Source organism: Sciurus carolinensis, chromosome 14 (assembly GCF_902686445.1).
Source record: "Sciurus carolinensis chromosome 14, mSciCar1.2, whole genome shotgun sequence".
In the NCBI taxonomy this organism is placed as follows: Eukaryota; Metazoa; Chordata; class Mammalia; order Rodentia; family Sciuridae; genus Sciurus; species Sciurus carolinensis.
The window spans coordinates 70,623,848-70,640,231 of NC_062226.1; the positions used below are offsets into that span (position 1 = coordinate 70,623,848).

The following is a 16,384-nucleotide window of genomic DNA, read 5'->3' on the forward strand; positions in this document are numbered from 1 at the left end:
TACCAGGGACTGTGTAGGGCAAAGGGGGTTCAAAACTTTTTTGTGTGTGGTACTGCAGATGAACACGCAAAAGTTTATAAAGCATGGTCCCAGACATCAAGGGCAGACAGCATTAACAATTATAATACCTGGTGATGGTGCAAAATAGAAATAGGTTCAAGACACAAAAGGAGCCTAGAACTAAAACAATGACAACTGCATCACCATATGAGTCAAGAACTCATCAGCAGACTAGGAACTAAGGCTTAGGAGAGAAATTGGCCAGTCATATTATATTTTTATTGATTGATTTATTGATTGATTCTTTTTAGTTAAACACGACAGTAGAATCCATTTCGATCATGTTCTTGATGATGACCCAGGTTCTCTGGAGGATGGAGCAAAGGAAGGAGGAGCAGCTACCTGGTGAAGAAAATTTCTCCCTATCTCCAAAAAGAATGAATGACCTGGAGGATATAGACAAAAGAACCTCTTCCCACCGGCAGCTACACAGCAAGAAGAGGGAACTGCCAGTAGGAAGACAGGTGGCTTTTGAGTCCCTAGTTCTGGAATGTTCCACAGCCTGGCTGGGAAAGGAGAACAAAATAAGAGTTCACTGAAGTGCACCATTTAGAATTAAAAGACCATTTCAGGATTCAGTAGAATCCTAGCATCTCATGATGTTAGCTGAGGTTCATGTTGATTTGAGTGGATGGAACAGGAAGCTGTAAATTGCTTTTGTTGATCTTTCCTTTAGTTGTTGGTGAGAATTTCCAACGAACTGGCCCTTTTAACACATTCAGAAGTAGTTTTAGAAGAAGGGTCTGATTGACAATCAAATGGAGTGTAGAAAAAAAAAAGAAATTCTAACAGGTTGTTAACACAGCGAACTCTGTGTGTGTGTGTGTGTGTGTGTGTGTGTGTGTGTGTGTGTGTGTGTCTTTCTGTCTGTGGGTGGTCAGGTATTGGTGTTAGTAACGTAGGTGTAGGGAAAACACATGAAAGTAGAGGGGGGAGAAGTGGGAAAAGGAAGAAAGCCTGGACTAGCGATCCTTTTCCCTGAAAAAACTGGAAAAATGATTCCACTTATATAAAAGTTTTTATATTTGTGTGTATTTATCTTTATGCCATATCCTCTAAGTGGCAGATGGCCTGCTGGACTAATCTTTCATCTACACCTGCAACTGGACTTACCTTCTAGCACCTGTTCAACACAGGTTGGTGGATGCTGGTCCTTCTGACCAAGGCTTGGCAAACTGTACTTTTATTGCCAGCTCCGTGGACTTAATGAGTGTTTTCACTTATCTTTCTCCACTTCAGTTGGAAGTAAAGGCCCATTTCTTGATACTGCAGCCTGTCCGAATCCACTTGCATATGTACTATTTCAGTAACGTAGTGTCTGCCACCAAGCCTTTGAAAGGGTGAAATATATCACCCTGAGAAAGGGTGATATATTAATGTCCAAAGCAACCAGCAATTGTGGTTGCTAAAGAGGATTATGCCCTGAATGCAGTATTCATTTATACACACACACACGCACACACTTGCACACTCACACACGCCCTCTGAATAAGTTGAGAAATTAATAGTTTTTATTTAAAAAAAAAAGGATGAGAATATAAGAATACCCATATATTTTTGCCTTTTTCCTCTACCGTATAAAAAATGTTTTCCTTTCATGAGTTATATGGGTTGTGAAATATCCACTAGGGAATCCAAAGGACATTAAGAACCCCGCTTGAGTCATCAGCTCTTTTAAACATGATGCATCCATATATAAGAGTAACATAAAGTACAGAAATAAAAAGACTAGTGTTCATTAAAGCTTAATTTCATTTGACTCATTTGGGAATTAAATTTAGTAATAGTCAAAAAATGGATATAAAACACATTTCTTCTTCCTAAAATTGTTTCCAGTTTAGATAGATTCATGTGGTCAGAAAAACCCTGATGAAACAAAACATCTGCCTCAGCAAAAAAAAAAAAAAAAAAAAAAAAAAAGTTTCCCCTGATATCCTTGAGTCTTAAATTGTGAAGCACGGCCTGGCAGATAGTGTTGGTAACGATTTCAGAGTGAGGCAAATGCCCGAAACCAAGGCGTGTTGCTGAACGGGTAGATGTTAACTAAGGCGAGGTCTCTCTGTCCTTGACCTTGTCTAACTTAAATGAAGACATATGGCTGCACATCTGCAGAGCCACTCTGTACCCTCTGCCTGCTCTGTGCCCTACATGGTTGACCTCTCTGGCTGGACTGCATCAAGAGCTATCCGGGCCTCGGGGTTTGGGTTCAGCCAATGGGGAGGTCTAGCAAGATATCAGCTGGAGGGAGGAGCCTGGGGTTGGTGTATTTTTTTCTTCCAGTTCTCTCTGTATATGGTCACCTCTGGCAGGCAACATCTCTATTCTGAAGGGCACAGCCTCATGCTTTTACACGATGACTCCCTCCCCTTCCATTCAGGCTTACAGGACACAGGGGTAGTGGGGTCCCACATAGACCAGACAAACTGTCTCTCTATTAAACTCTTTGCCTCTCCACAAATTTGAGTGCCCCATCTACCACTTACTGGGACCTAACTGATATCTAAGGTATTATATTCATGTTGGTAGAGGACAATAAATAAATAAAGCAATAATTAGTTCATTTTAAAACAAATGTAAAATACTACCTAGTACAGCTAGAGTGAAAAAAATATTGCAATAGAATATTGAGAAGGCTTTGCTGGTAATATCAAATGTCATAAATTTACTTTGAAAGCTATTTCAAAAAAGGAGTGGCCAAGGTTTTTGAGCAGAGGCAATGCCCTTGAGTAAGTACAGCCCCTACCAAGGTGACATCCTCACAGGAAGTCCTGCACTAGGCTTTATCATGTCTTCCTGGCTCCTCAGCACCACTTCTCCAGAGACTACAAGACATTCAAGGAATTGACACAGGATATCCACAGGAAGACAAATGGGAATAAAAAGCCTGCCTGTGTGGGTCTCAGCCTCTCCATCCCTCCTGTCCCTAGAGTACAGGCCACTTGACCCTCTTTCACTGTTCTATTCCATCCACTGCAGGCTCAGGCTATTCCCAGGCTTGATGCAATCCTAATTTTTGTCCTTCACTCTAGGATTGGGATCTGGCCCCTAATCTTATATCCAGTGATTTGGCAACTTCACCTGTGGGCCGAGTGCCCAATTTTCCTCATTACTTTCAATGCCTCATTCTTTGGTATCAAGTTTGCCAATGCAAACTTGTCTGGGTGACTGGGACAGGATCCTGGTCCTTTTCAAGAAGCCATGGTAGATACTGTACTTACTCAAGGGCATTGCCTTTGCTCAAAGACCTTGCCCACTCCCATTTTGGAATAGATTTCTAAGTCAATTTGTAGCATTTGAAGTTTCCAGCAAATTCTTTTTGATATTCTATTGCAATATTTAGTCATATTTGATTTTTTTTTACCTTGAAGTATATACCATCACCTTATTTACAATTGTTGACTATGAAGTCTTATCCCATCATCCATTCCAAGTAAGAAAGTATTAGTGGTTAAAATGACAGACTCAGGAGACAAAATGTGACCCTGAATCTTGGTTTTATAATTTACTAGCTCTTTGACATTGGACAACTTACAGCAAATGCTTCCATTTTATTGTTTCTAAAATGAGGATAATAACAATACCTATAGCAAGGGGTTATTGTAAGGCTGATACAGTTAATATGGTACTTAGAACAAGGTCTGATACAGTAGAAGTGCCATTTAACATTTATTAGTGCATTTTATGTACCCACCATAATTAGTATTTAAGAGATTAATGCATAATTAGCACACTAAAAATTAAACAATGTTAATATAAATGCCTACACACAATGCATTTATTAATATTACCATTTTCTAAGTAAGGCAACGTAGGGTGGAGAACAAGCAGTTAAGCTACCCATTCGGAAATAAGGCTGGGTGGAAATAATTCCATCAAATAATAATCACAAATGCTGAACTATATGTGAGCATAGTATACGTGTTTTATGTACTATATTTCTAGCCCTCACAACAGTCCCAGTGGGAATTGTTATCTCCATTTGCTGATTATGAAGCAGAAGCTCAGACAGCTTAAATAAATTGTCCAAGGTCACTCAGAGCTGAAAGGGGTGGAGATAGATCTTCTGGCTCTCACTGTTTGTGTTCTTCCTATTACATTACACTGAGCTCATAAAGTGATGCGATTGATTTTTTTTTAAACAAACATCTAAATTGGTGTAATCCCTTTTAGAATAGTCACCTTGGCAGACTCTAGACATACATGTTCCAAGGGCACTGCCTTTACTCAAAACATTTTGGGCACGTCTATATTGGAATTGATTTCAAAGTTAATTTAAGGGCTTTGAAGCTACCAGCAAGTCATTTTCAATTCCATAGTCATATTTAGTAATATCTGACTTTTTAACCTCAAAGGGTATGATCCAGATTTATCACCCACCTTATTTACAAGATTTGGCCATGAATGCTTTTTCTTATTTCTAATTTTTATTTTTTGTCTTTGTGATGATTTTTTGATATCCTCCAAACATTCAATCTATCCCCAAAGGATGAAGGTGTGCAGCATCCAAGGTTATTAAAGATTCTAGTTAAACCTCTGAAGTTAATTCCAAAGGATGGGTTTAAAAGCTGTTTTGGTCAATGGCCACATCTTTAACACAAGCCTTTTTCCTCACAGAGGAAACAGTGGGACAGAGGCCAATTGGATGAATGCATCCCGTGTGATTACCGCATAATCAGGTTCGTTGCTTTCATCCTGCCTTGAAGTCTGTGGCCAGCGCTAACCAGGCAGGAAAATTAATTCGTCCACTTAGATGAATTTAGCAGTGTCAACCGCAAAGCTGTGATCATAACCCAACCTTTGATTAAAGAGAAATTTCTAAATTTATGTAGATTTCCTTATTGTCTAGCTCTTTGTCTAGCACTTTAAAGATCAAATCCTTCATTTATCATCCTGATTCCAATAAGATACATGAAATAAGCTCAAGGCAATCACAGAAAGTCAGAGGGGAAATCTTGCAAATTTTATTGAAAACTCAAGGGATGTTCTCTAGAAATCAAAGCCGATTAAAAGTCTATCTGAATTTTTGTGAAATGCCCCTGGTACAAAATCAAATATATATACATGATCCATAATTTACTGAGGGTTACAGAAACTTGATTTTTTTTTCTGTTGCAATTGCTTTTTTATGCTTCAAACAACTTTCTTTCCACCCCTATGGTTTTATTATCTCTGTTGCTGCATTACATCAGATCAGAGGTATCACATCAACATTTACAATCAATCTGGACCATTTTCCTGATATTCCTACCACACAACCACACACACAGCACCATAGGTTTAAGGATAGTTAAGTTTCTAAAATCAGTTCAGCTATGTTAGTTTTCAGAGGCTCATTAATTCATTCTGCAAAAGGAGGAGACAGGGGAATCTCAGGCTAAGGACGAATTGAACAGTAATTCATTAAAACCCAGTCTTTCCTTTGAGACCACATCACCTCAAATTTACTACTATTGTTACTTCTTCAAATTATTTGGCTCATTAGAAAGTCAGTTAACTTGCTCCTCTTGATTCCCTCAAGTAGTCTGTGCTTTTCCTTCCCCATATGTACACCAGAATGTCAGCTATGTTGCTCATTATGAAGCTTCAAATTAAATTCTTCTTTTGGAGCTTCTTTTTATTCACAGGTCAGAAAAACAGCATAGGTTTGGCTGACCATTATCCTGAAACACATTTTTCAGTTTTGTCTCAAGTCTGCTTATGCAAGGCTACCCTCCATGATTAAAAAACCCTATATCCAGGAAGGTTTGCTCCCTGCCAGTCCAACTTCACAATTCCCAGAGAACAAAATCCATTAAGCAACTACTAGGTAGCAACAATGGAGATGACTTGAATTTGAATTTGATGAGCCACAAGTCTCGTACTGATTTCAAAACCTCCCAAGGCAATTAACTCTTTCAGCTCATCATGTTAGCAAAAGCTCATCGTGTTAGCAAAAAGTTAACAGGGAAAGAAACACAGTGTGGGGAAAGGTGAATAACTTTCCCTTCAAAATGATTTTGGATAATCAGGAAACCCATAATAGTTCACAGGCCATGTTGATTAGACTTGTCTCCAGCAAAACTGCCTCTTCTAGTTATTAATTTCATTTAAGACCCAAATAAGGGAAGATGAGTTAGATTCAAATGTGTTCTAAGACCCACAGCCTTTCAATCACGTCAAGGGGAGATGGTGAGTTTCTAAAGGATCTTACTGAAATATTATCATTTTAACATAAGATTACTAATAAGAAAGTCTACATTAAAATTTTTCCTGCTCAGTATTCAAAATCCAATGTGTGTCTTATAGTTATACCACATCACAATTAGGAGGAGCCACATTAAAGTGTTTGACAGCCACATGTTGGTCAGTGTGGTTCCAGATCTTCCTTCTGGACTACCCCTGATTTTTTCTGTTGCAGAATAATTTAGCTGTGTTCAAGCTCTTCTGAAAGTGTATATTTTTACCCACTTCCATCACACTGTTCAACAAACAAAAGACCCTTCAATAATGAGAACCATGCTTCCTAAATAATGGGAGATTATGCATAATACATGTATGAAAAGCTTTGTGGTCACTGTCACCTAGGACCAGGTCCTATGCTGCCTGGTCCTTAGCCTTCCTGTCCATCAGTCCCTCCACATCCCTCCCTCCTTCAAACTGCACTGCTGTCTTCTGATCTCAGATCCTTTGGAGCCACAAATCTGGTCGTTGTACCTGCTCCCCTGTCCCCTTCTCATCACCCCCAGTCTTGCCCTTTCTGTGCCCCTCACGATGATCCTTGGGGGCATGGCCATAGCTAGTCTATAGATTCTGTCCCTCAGCAACCGAGGCCCTCACTGCAGAAGACAGCAGGTGAAATTGCTCAAAATTTCCTCAAATAGGCAACAAGGGTCAGGGAAAGCCAAGGGATGTGAGAACAGAGGAAACTTTTTTGCCTTATCTGGAGGACAGATAAGGAAGGGGAAAGGAACCACAGGGTCTGGGGTTGGAGTCAAAAGCAGGACAGTGGAACTGTTAGGCACACACACTGAGTCAGGTCAAGTCTCAGTGCCCACACTCACCAGCTATGTGACCATGGGCCATCATTTAACTTTACTGTCCCCTTAAGTTTCCTCTTCTTCAAATGGGAATAATAATAACACAATAATAACACCCTCATGGGGTTATTGTGAAGATTAATTGAGTTAATGTAGCACTAAGAAGAAGAATAAACTATACTTGTCAACCCATAGGGTGTACGGCACCAAGACTAACCCTAATGTAAACTGTGGACTTCGGGTGATGATGACGTTTCACCTCTCACGTATGGGATGACGATGGTGGGGGAGATTGTATGGTGAGGGTATGTAGGAACTTATTGCATGTTTCATTAAATTTTTCTGTGAACCCAAAACTACTCTAAAAAATTACAGAACACACACGGAAACAACACCGCCCACATGGGATCTCAATCACCACATGAGTCGGTTGTGACTCCAACACTGTGGTTGCACTGTCTGGATCCCAAGACCTGATGGGTGCAGGTGTAGGTGGTAGGAACCTGACTGGCACAGGGAGCCACTCCCCACTGCCTGGCTCAAAGCCTGCCTGGTGATACGTATGTGCGGCTGCTCTTTTTTGAGCCTCCTGCCAAATCTGCCCCCACACTCCAGCTCACAAAGTGCCTGCTCACCCAGTGGTAGCACTCGGTTCACATCTGCCACTGTGACTTCCCAGTCTGCTGCAGCCGAGCCTCATTGCTTCACCTCATGCCTCTCAGTGAGTGGTTGAGATGCTCTGTTTGATATTGCGTCCCAAGCCTCTTCCACACTCTAGTACTCATGCTCGTCCATGTCCACTCAGGAAATCCATGCCTCTGAGCAGGCAAGTCATTTCCGGCCCTTGATTAGCAACCATGCATTCTTACAGTTTTTTCTCACCTATAAAATGGCCAGTGAGGGCTGGGGAGATAGCTCAGTCAGTAGAGTGCTTGCCTTGCAAGCATAAAGCCCTGGGTTCAATCCCCAGCACGGCAAAAAAAAAAAAAAAAAAAATTGGCCATGAGGAGTAGTAATTTGAACAAATCTACCAAAAATTACCATTCAAAGGAATTTACATACATATTCACAAGGGGGTGAAGTGAAAAGACGGGAAATAAAATGTTCACCATTAGGAAATTGGTAAAATATAGGGTGTCTGTGGGATAGAATTCTACAAAATGCAGAGGGTGTCCTTTATGACAGAGATAGAAGGAACTCTCTGGATTCATTAAGTTCAATCAAGGTCAGAAGAGTGTGTAATAAACACAATAGTGCCCCCTTATCTTTAGAGGGATAAATTTCAAGACCACCAGTGGATGCTTGAACCTGCAGACAGTACTGAACCCTGTATATAAGGTTCCTTCTTAAATATACATACCTATTATGAAGCTTAATTTATAAATTAGGCATATATGAGGTTAGCATAATAATAAAATACAACTGTAATAATATACTGTAATGAAAGTATGTGAATTGGTCCCTCTCTCTTACACACACACACACACACACACACACAAACCTTATGGTACTGTACTTTGAACGGTACTGTTTTTGGACCTCAGTTGCCTATGATAAATGGAAGTGAAACCATGGATCAGTAGGATTGCTGTGCTATTTAATATAGAGTAGAAGAGGAGAGAAAAGAATAGACATGTATAAAAATCTCTGAAAGGACAAGTAAGGAACTAACAGCGGTGACTACTTCTTTTGTTGGGAGCAGGGGAAAGAACAAGGACTGGGAAGAGACTGGGGTTGTGGCTCAGTGGTAGAGCACTTGCCTAGCATGTGTGAGGCACTGGGTTCGATTCTCAGCACCACATATAAGTAAATGAATAAAATAAAGGTCTATCAACCTTGGGATGGAGGCCATGTACCATATGATTTTTTGGTACTTTTTGATGTTGGAACCATGAACCCATTAAAAAAATAAACTAATCACATAATGACAATACTGTCATTTTCTAAGGATGGTGATTGTTTTACAAACTGCAGAGCACTGGGGATAATGTGTCCTGCTGTCCTGGGGAGAAAGGACTGAGGCAGGGCTGATGAGCAGGATCCCTGTCAAAGCTCTGTTGTGTTGCTGAGGGAAAAATCTCATCATGGGGTCGGGTTTCTTGCTGCCACGCTGGTCCTTACCCTCTGTTTCTCTTTAATCCTCGCTGTTCAAGGGAGATGTCTCTAGAGAGGTGCAGGGTGGGAGTGGTAAGGACTTGGAGAGTTCCAGTCCTTGTGTGGGAAAGTCTAATCCGGATTGTGACCATTCAAGTCTACCCTCTAGAAACCCAGGTTTACCAGTTCACTGATGGATATAAGTCATAGAAATTCAGAACTGAAAATGTTGGCAAAGCACAAGTCCCCATTTTTATAGATAAGCAACCAGGCAGTGGAGAGGTTACGTGGCTAGTGCGCACTCACACCTGTTTTAATGAAGCTAGTTCTACAGAGCTGTTGTCAGACTCTTTCCACACCTCCTTCCATTCTGCCACCATAATGCCTTTGTGTTCATCACAAAGAGTACAAGACATCCAATTGTAGGAAACAGATATACTAAATGAAAGAAAGCAATTACAAAAAGATGTTTAGTTAAATATCAAGGGAAAGGAATTTGAAATATGCAAACAGCTCATCTGATTGACTTGTCATCCTCCTTACTAGAGAACATGTGACTTCCCTGCATCCCGCACAAACATGATTTTTGTGGGGAGAGCCCAGGGGTCCATGTCATGTATGCATGACTATTTGGAAACAGAGTGTGGCAGTAATGGTTTCTCACCTACTGAAATTTGAGCTTACCCTCCATGAAATGGTTTGAATGTCCCCTCCAAAACTCATGTTGAATGTCACTGCGACTGTAACAGTATTAAGAGGTGAAACCTTAAGAGGTGATTAGGTCATGAGGTCACAGCCCATATGAATGGTAAGGCTGGTATTGTAGGGATAGATTAGTTATCGTGGGGATGGGACCCTGATGAAAGAATGAGTTTGACCTGATTTTTCTCACTGTCTTGCATCACACACATCTCCCCCGGGGGTGATACCCTCTGCCATGTTATGAGTCAACAGAATGACCCTCACCATATGCCAGCACCATGCTCTTGGATTTTCCAGTCTCTAGAACCATAAGAAATACATTTCATTCTTTGTAACTTACTCAGTCTCAGGCACTCTGTTATAGCAGCAGAAAACCAACTAAGGTACTCCATAATGCAGAACTATCACCAGAATCCACATTTACAAGTTCTCTTTGTATCTAGATAGGGCCATGATTTGTTCTCCTCAAAGGAATGGAAGTGGATGTGAGGAAGGCATTTCTGGGTCAGGTCATTTTAGCAGTGAGATTGCCTTTTCTATACCCTTTCCTTATCCTCTAGTTAAATGCAGAAGATTTAGAAACCCGAGAAATATTAGAAACAAAGGAAGAAGTGGGCTGGATCCTCATATCAACCATGTGGAGAATAACTGTCTACTGACTAGAAACGACCTGCCACTGTTAGGAAATTAACTTATAATGGGTTGCACCAATAAAAATTTTGAAGTTAATGTTAAACTAATAAATCAATGCACAGGTATATTTCAGTGGGGCCTGGAAATAAATCATTAACTTTCAGCTTTAAAAAAGAAATATGAATGTTGAGAGAAAAACATCCTTTTTTTCACTGTTTTTCTGGCAGGGGGTTCTTCTAGGGGTTAGTTTCCTCCATAATTCTGCACAATATATTGAAATTTATTGACTTAATTTAGGCAATGGCTATTGACTTCCTGCTATGGAAGATGAGAATTTAGCTTAATCTCTTCTTTTCCTTTTGCCTCTCAATGCATAGTAACTATATTTTTATTGACTACTTCTGTAATTTTAAGTATCTTTATACTTAGTATCTTGATTTTTTTCACTGTAAAGAACACAACATTCTATCTTTCCACTTTATCTTTACTCTTCTACCTCCTACCTGCTGTCAACCATAAATTTACTTTCTGTATTTGTCAATATAACATTTATTTTATGATATGTAATCACAACCAAGTCTTGTATACTTTGTCCATGGGCTGACTTGAAATGCTGAAAACCAAGATAGAGCCATTATTTTCTTATAACTACATATGTAATGTTCACCTGTGTGCCAAGGAGACTGGTATGACTAATTTTGTCCCCAAAAATTCAATATCATGACTCCTGGGACATTCAAAGGAGAAGTTTCCAGTACCATGTTCAAACAGAATGTTTCCCCCTTACATTCCATCAATTGCTTTAAAGTCTGCCATATTTTAGTATAAGATTCAGGCATGACCAACTTTAATTTTTTTTTTTTTTATTTTAAAGCCCTTGGGTTTTCTTTCATCTTATTGAATAAGAAAAAAGTATGGTTTTACCATAACTTCAGGTTTTCCATCATCAATAAAATCTAGCAGACCTTTTTTTGGTTTACTGGGTAAAATAGACCAAAGTCTTGTTTCTCTGATGTGGATTGTGTTCCCAAATCTGATTCACAACTATCAATGATGAATTTCCCTTTAATGGTCTCTTGGTACACTGCTTCCTGGATCCCTTGACTATATCTTTTTCATTTTATTCCTTTTCTATAATACATCCTGGAAATTATTCTGAGTCCCTGCATGCCTTAAAGTGCTTTGATTAGGCCCTTAACCCCAACTGATATTCAACATATAATTCTAAGTCCATAATAATTTTTTTCTCACACTAGGAAGTCATAAATCCATGTGTCCTCACTTGTTCATGTACATATGAATCAGATTCTGATGGATGGATCTGGGTGAAGCCTGCCGTTCTCTATCTCTTGTAAGTCCCCAGAAGATCTTTCTGCTGACTGACCTGAGGACCAGGTTTGAAAAGTGAGTTCCCAGCATGTACCCATGAATATATTTTTCTTTTTCTTTTTCTCCCCCTGGGTGGGGAGAGGGCAGGTTATGATAAACATTCTGTTCTTCCTTTACCAATGTTTGAACCAACAAAGAAAAACACAGGAGTTACACAAATGGGGATCACAAGTATCTGAAAAGCTGGGTTGGATGGTGTGTCTTCAGATTTGCAGTCAAGTTATTTTAGTGATACTTCACTTCTGCATTTAGATAGGTGATCTCACCTCATCACTGGGACGTCTGTCAACAACAGGTGTCCTTCATGGGAGCAGGGCCTGCCTGGGAAAACCTCCTGTAGGGTTATTAGCATGCAGACACATCCTGGCTGCATCCTTGCTGGAAAAGAGGACCGAGATGGCACCAACCCAACACTCAGCTTCCTTCTTCAAATTCACCAACAATGGTCTTGTGGAGAGAAGGGAATGAGGGGCAGGGAGAGATGCCAGGAGTGCTATTTCACAATGAATCATGATGCAGGGAAAAGGAGTTCCCTCAACAGATGTTGTCCCCAGATTTAATTTTGGCCAATCTGGTAGGGGATTTTTAACTTGGGTTGCCCTGACAACTAATCAGGTGGCCTCTTTTCATAGGCTTATTGGTCACTGAATTTCCTTTTCTGTGAACTACCTGACTTTCTATTGAGCATTATTTTCCTTATGCACTTGTAGGAGGCTTTTTAATATTACAGAGTTTCAATTTTTACCTGTCACACTATTGCAAATATTTTTTCCCAGTGTATCATTTGTCTTTGTCTGGCTTTAGAGTCTCTCTTTCCAGAGAGAAAGTTTTATGTAGTAATACTAACCAGCAAAGTTGAGGATTGCTTGGTTGAGATGGAACACATCAAATTCTTGGGCACCCCAGGTTTGTGGAAGTATTCTGAATATTCATTGAAAAAGGCTGAAGTCTTTTTTTTTTTTTTTTTCAATTAATGCAGTAAAAAGACATGCTAGAGTAGTTTTGACCTTTCCCCCTTTGTTGGCAACAATAATCTCATTAAAATCTACTAGTAGTTCTCCAGTTATCTGTATGTCATCTGGCCACTTACATGGGCAGAAAATTATAAAATCAATTTAAATAGTTTGGGAAGTGAATGAGGTCACTTCACAATGATTTTAATCTACCGCACTAATTGCACCTAAAGTGCCTGCACACATTTCTCCCAATTAAAAATTCTAATTAAGCGTTGACATCTTTAAAACACCCTGATGATACACCCTGGAGGGTGTGGGAGTCTGGGCTGCTTCTTCCTCCTTCATCTGTAGATGAAAGGATTTTCTTATTTCCCAAGTCCATGGAATTTAAGGATAAGGGCACTTGGAGTTTTCCTGGTTTGAACTTCCCAGTTGTTTAAGTGGTAAAGAGAAATGAGAACTACCATGGCTGCCCCACCTCTCCCTAGGAGCCCCTTGCCTCCCAGCTCCCTAGTCTGGGTCAAGGTGTGATTTATTCATCTGTACCTAGCACATACCAGGACCTCAAAGATGTTGCTGAATATGAGTTACTCAAGGTCATACAGCTGATAAGTGTCAGAGCTGCCTTGACTTCTGGTCCAGGACTCTAAAGTGCCCAGACTTTGGAGTAAGAATGTTCGAGTTAGAATCCTTACAAGGTGGATTTCATTGGCACAGGCATTGACCTTTCTGGGATCTCTTGCCTCCCCTCTACCTTCTGCTTTGTCTTAAGCCCCATCCAAATGGGCTTTCATCCCTACCACTCCAACCCAGCTTTCGTTCAGGTCGCCATATTGCAAACTCCGGCATTCATTGTGCTTAACTGGTGGACAGCATTGGATACAGCCATCACTTCCTCGCTCCAAGCACACTTTTCTCCTTGTTTCCATACCACTTTCTTCTGGTTCTCCTCCCTAGCTGCTCTTTCCCCATCTCATAGGTTTTTTCCATTTTCTCTGCCAGACCGCTCTCCTTTGGAGGGCCTGGTTTTGGTCCTTGGACCTTTCTTTTACACTGTCTCCCAGGTGATCTCATGCAGGCTATAGGTCATAGGTCTCATAGGTCATCTATAGGGTGACAGTTCTCAGGTTTCCACTGTCAGCTCACACCATTGTCCCTGAACTCCTCTAGATACACTCTGCCTGCCTAACAGCTCAGAATGGATATCTGGCAGGTGTCTCAAATTATCATGTGTAAGAACAGATTTCTGCTTTCTCCTTCTAAACCTGTTCCTTCTATCATCTTCCTCATCACCCTTCTCCCAGTTGCTCCCCCCAAACTGTGACATCACCCTGCAGTCCACTCTCTCATACCCTATATAAAATCTTCCAGCAACTACTCTCGTTTCTACCTTCAAAACCAATCAGGCTCCAGCCACCCCATCTGGACCATTTTCACATTTTCTATTTAATTGTTCTTCAGTCTTTCATGATTCTTCCATAGTATGCTGGATCATGTGCTTCTTCTGATGATTCCTCATCTCACTCACCCTCAGAACTCAGACCTCAGACCTCAACTTCTGCTCTCTCCTAGCCCTCATCAGATCACACAAGTCTTGCAATTCCATGAAATACCAGCACCTCCTTTTCACCCTACATTCCCCCTGCCTGGACAGATCTTCTCCCACACGGTTTCTGCTATGTTTCTGCTCAAATGACACCTTATAAGGGAAACTCCCTGACCACTTATCTAAAGTAGCCATCTCCATCCCTATTAGCTATTTTATTTTTTTCATAGCACATTTCACATGAAGTAATAATACATACCTGTTGATTGTTTACCTTGTTCCTCCTTTTCTGCTGTGTCCCACTAACTGGAATAGTGTGTGATATTTAACAGGTGCTCAATAATTTTTTATTGTAATAAGAATGCTTGACATGAGATAAAACCTCTTAGAGAAAATTTAAACAGTATAATACAGTTCTGTTAACTATAGGTAAAATGTAGTAAAGTGGATCTCTGGAAATTACTCCTACAGAACTGAAACTTTATATCTGTTGAACAGCAACTTCCTGTTCCCCTCCCCCTGTCCCTGGCACCCATCAATCTACTCTCTATTTCCATAAGTTTGACTATTTTAGATTATTTTTAGTGCTGAATAGTGTTTCATTGTATGGCTGCACCACAGTTCATTTATCCACTCACCTCTCTTGCTTGCTTCTGAATTTTGGCAATTATGAATAAAGCTGCAATAAAAATTCATGTGCCAGTTCTGTGTGGACACCAGTTTTTAACTCATTTGGATAAATACCAAGGAGTTCTGGATCATATGTATGGTAAGAGTATTTTTAGTTCCATTAAAAAACTGCCAAACCATGTTTCAAGAAAAATTACAAAATTTTAATTATGTTGAGTGCCTCCTTTTATTCTCAAAATTGTCCATATTTGGGTGATAAATTAAATGGTCACTGTACTTAAGAAACACAATTTTGCTTGAATTATAGGAATTCAGTATTTCACCTTAGAATTTCTATAGTCTGTAGTTGTATTTCTTTGAACCAAATCATAATAAATCGCAAATAGCAATTAATCTTCTGAGGACTGCTGGGGAGGCGGGAGAGGGCAAATGAACCAGTTCTCATTTTCCTTGCAGGGGAAATCAGCACAACAAGGTTAAGAGGCTTCTGCGGGCCTCAGCCAGACAGCTGCAGAGTAGAGTGCAATCAAAATCACTGCGAACTCCACTGAGTGCGCCACCCTCTCAAGACCCAAATCTTTTTTTATTGTCCAATGAGTTAGGGTTCCTTAGCTTCTAAGAACAGCACTGGATGGATTTAAAGTGGATCATGGCAGTCCTGGGAGGGGTGGTGGCCGCTAATTGGAGGAAGCCCTTGATGGTTGCCTGACCCAGGGTTGGGGGCTGCAGGCTGTTGACTTCCCTCTTCTTCCACTGCTGTGCTGTGAATCCCCCCATCCTTCGCCTGTCCCCACAGCCTGCATCTCCACTTCTGATGGCTCTGTTGGTTCCCTCTTGTGGACAGAGCAAAGAAGTCTGGAAACCATTAGAATATGGAGAATTACAAGATGGAAGAAGACTGGATTTTTTCCCCCTCTGCCTTTCCATACTGGACCACCTGATGGGGCCCACTGTACTTAGGCAATCCCACAGTTGTGCTAAACGCCAAGTGCACAGGCTCTGGGTTGGGAAGGTAATTTCCTATGTTCCAAGGACTGTTCTGTGCACTTAATAATACTTAATCCTTAAAATAACTCTGAAGTAGTGCTTGTCCATCTTCAACTGAAACAGGTGGAAATCAAGGAACAGATGGGTTGGGTAACTTTCCCAGGGTCACAAATCGAAGAGGTGGGAATGGGATTTGAACTTTTATTATCTGATTTGTTCCAGAATCTGGCCTTAATAATGAAGCTGTGTCTTTCCCTTGTGACAACAAGGTCCGACTCTTCACTGCTTAACATAATGGGTGAATTAGATCTCTCTGTCATCATTGCTTCAATTTAAGGGGGTAGTAAAAAGCATATTGTTTTAGTCAGCTT

General features: G+C 40.5%; 1 protein-coding gene across 5 annotated transcripts in view; it reads right to left on the bottom strand.

Moving 5' to 3' along the window:
• Apba1 (amyloid beta precursor protein binding family A member 1) overlaps window positions 1–16,384 on the bottom strand; it is a 203,184-nt gene that overhangs the window by 74,162 nt on the left and 112,638 nt on the right. The gene's annotated exons all lie outside the window — the stretch shown is intronic.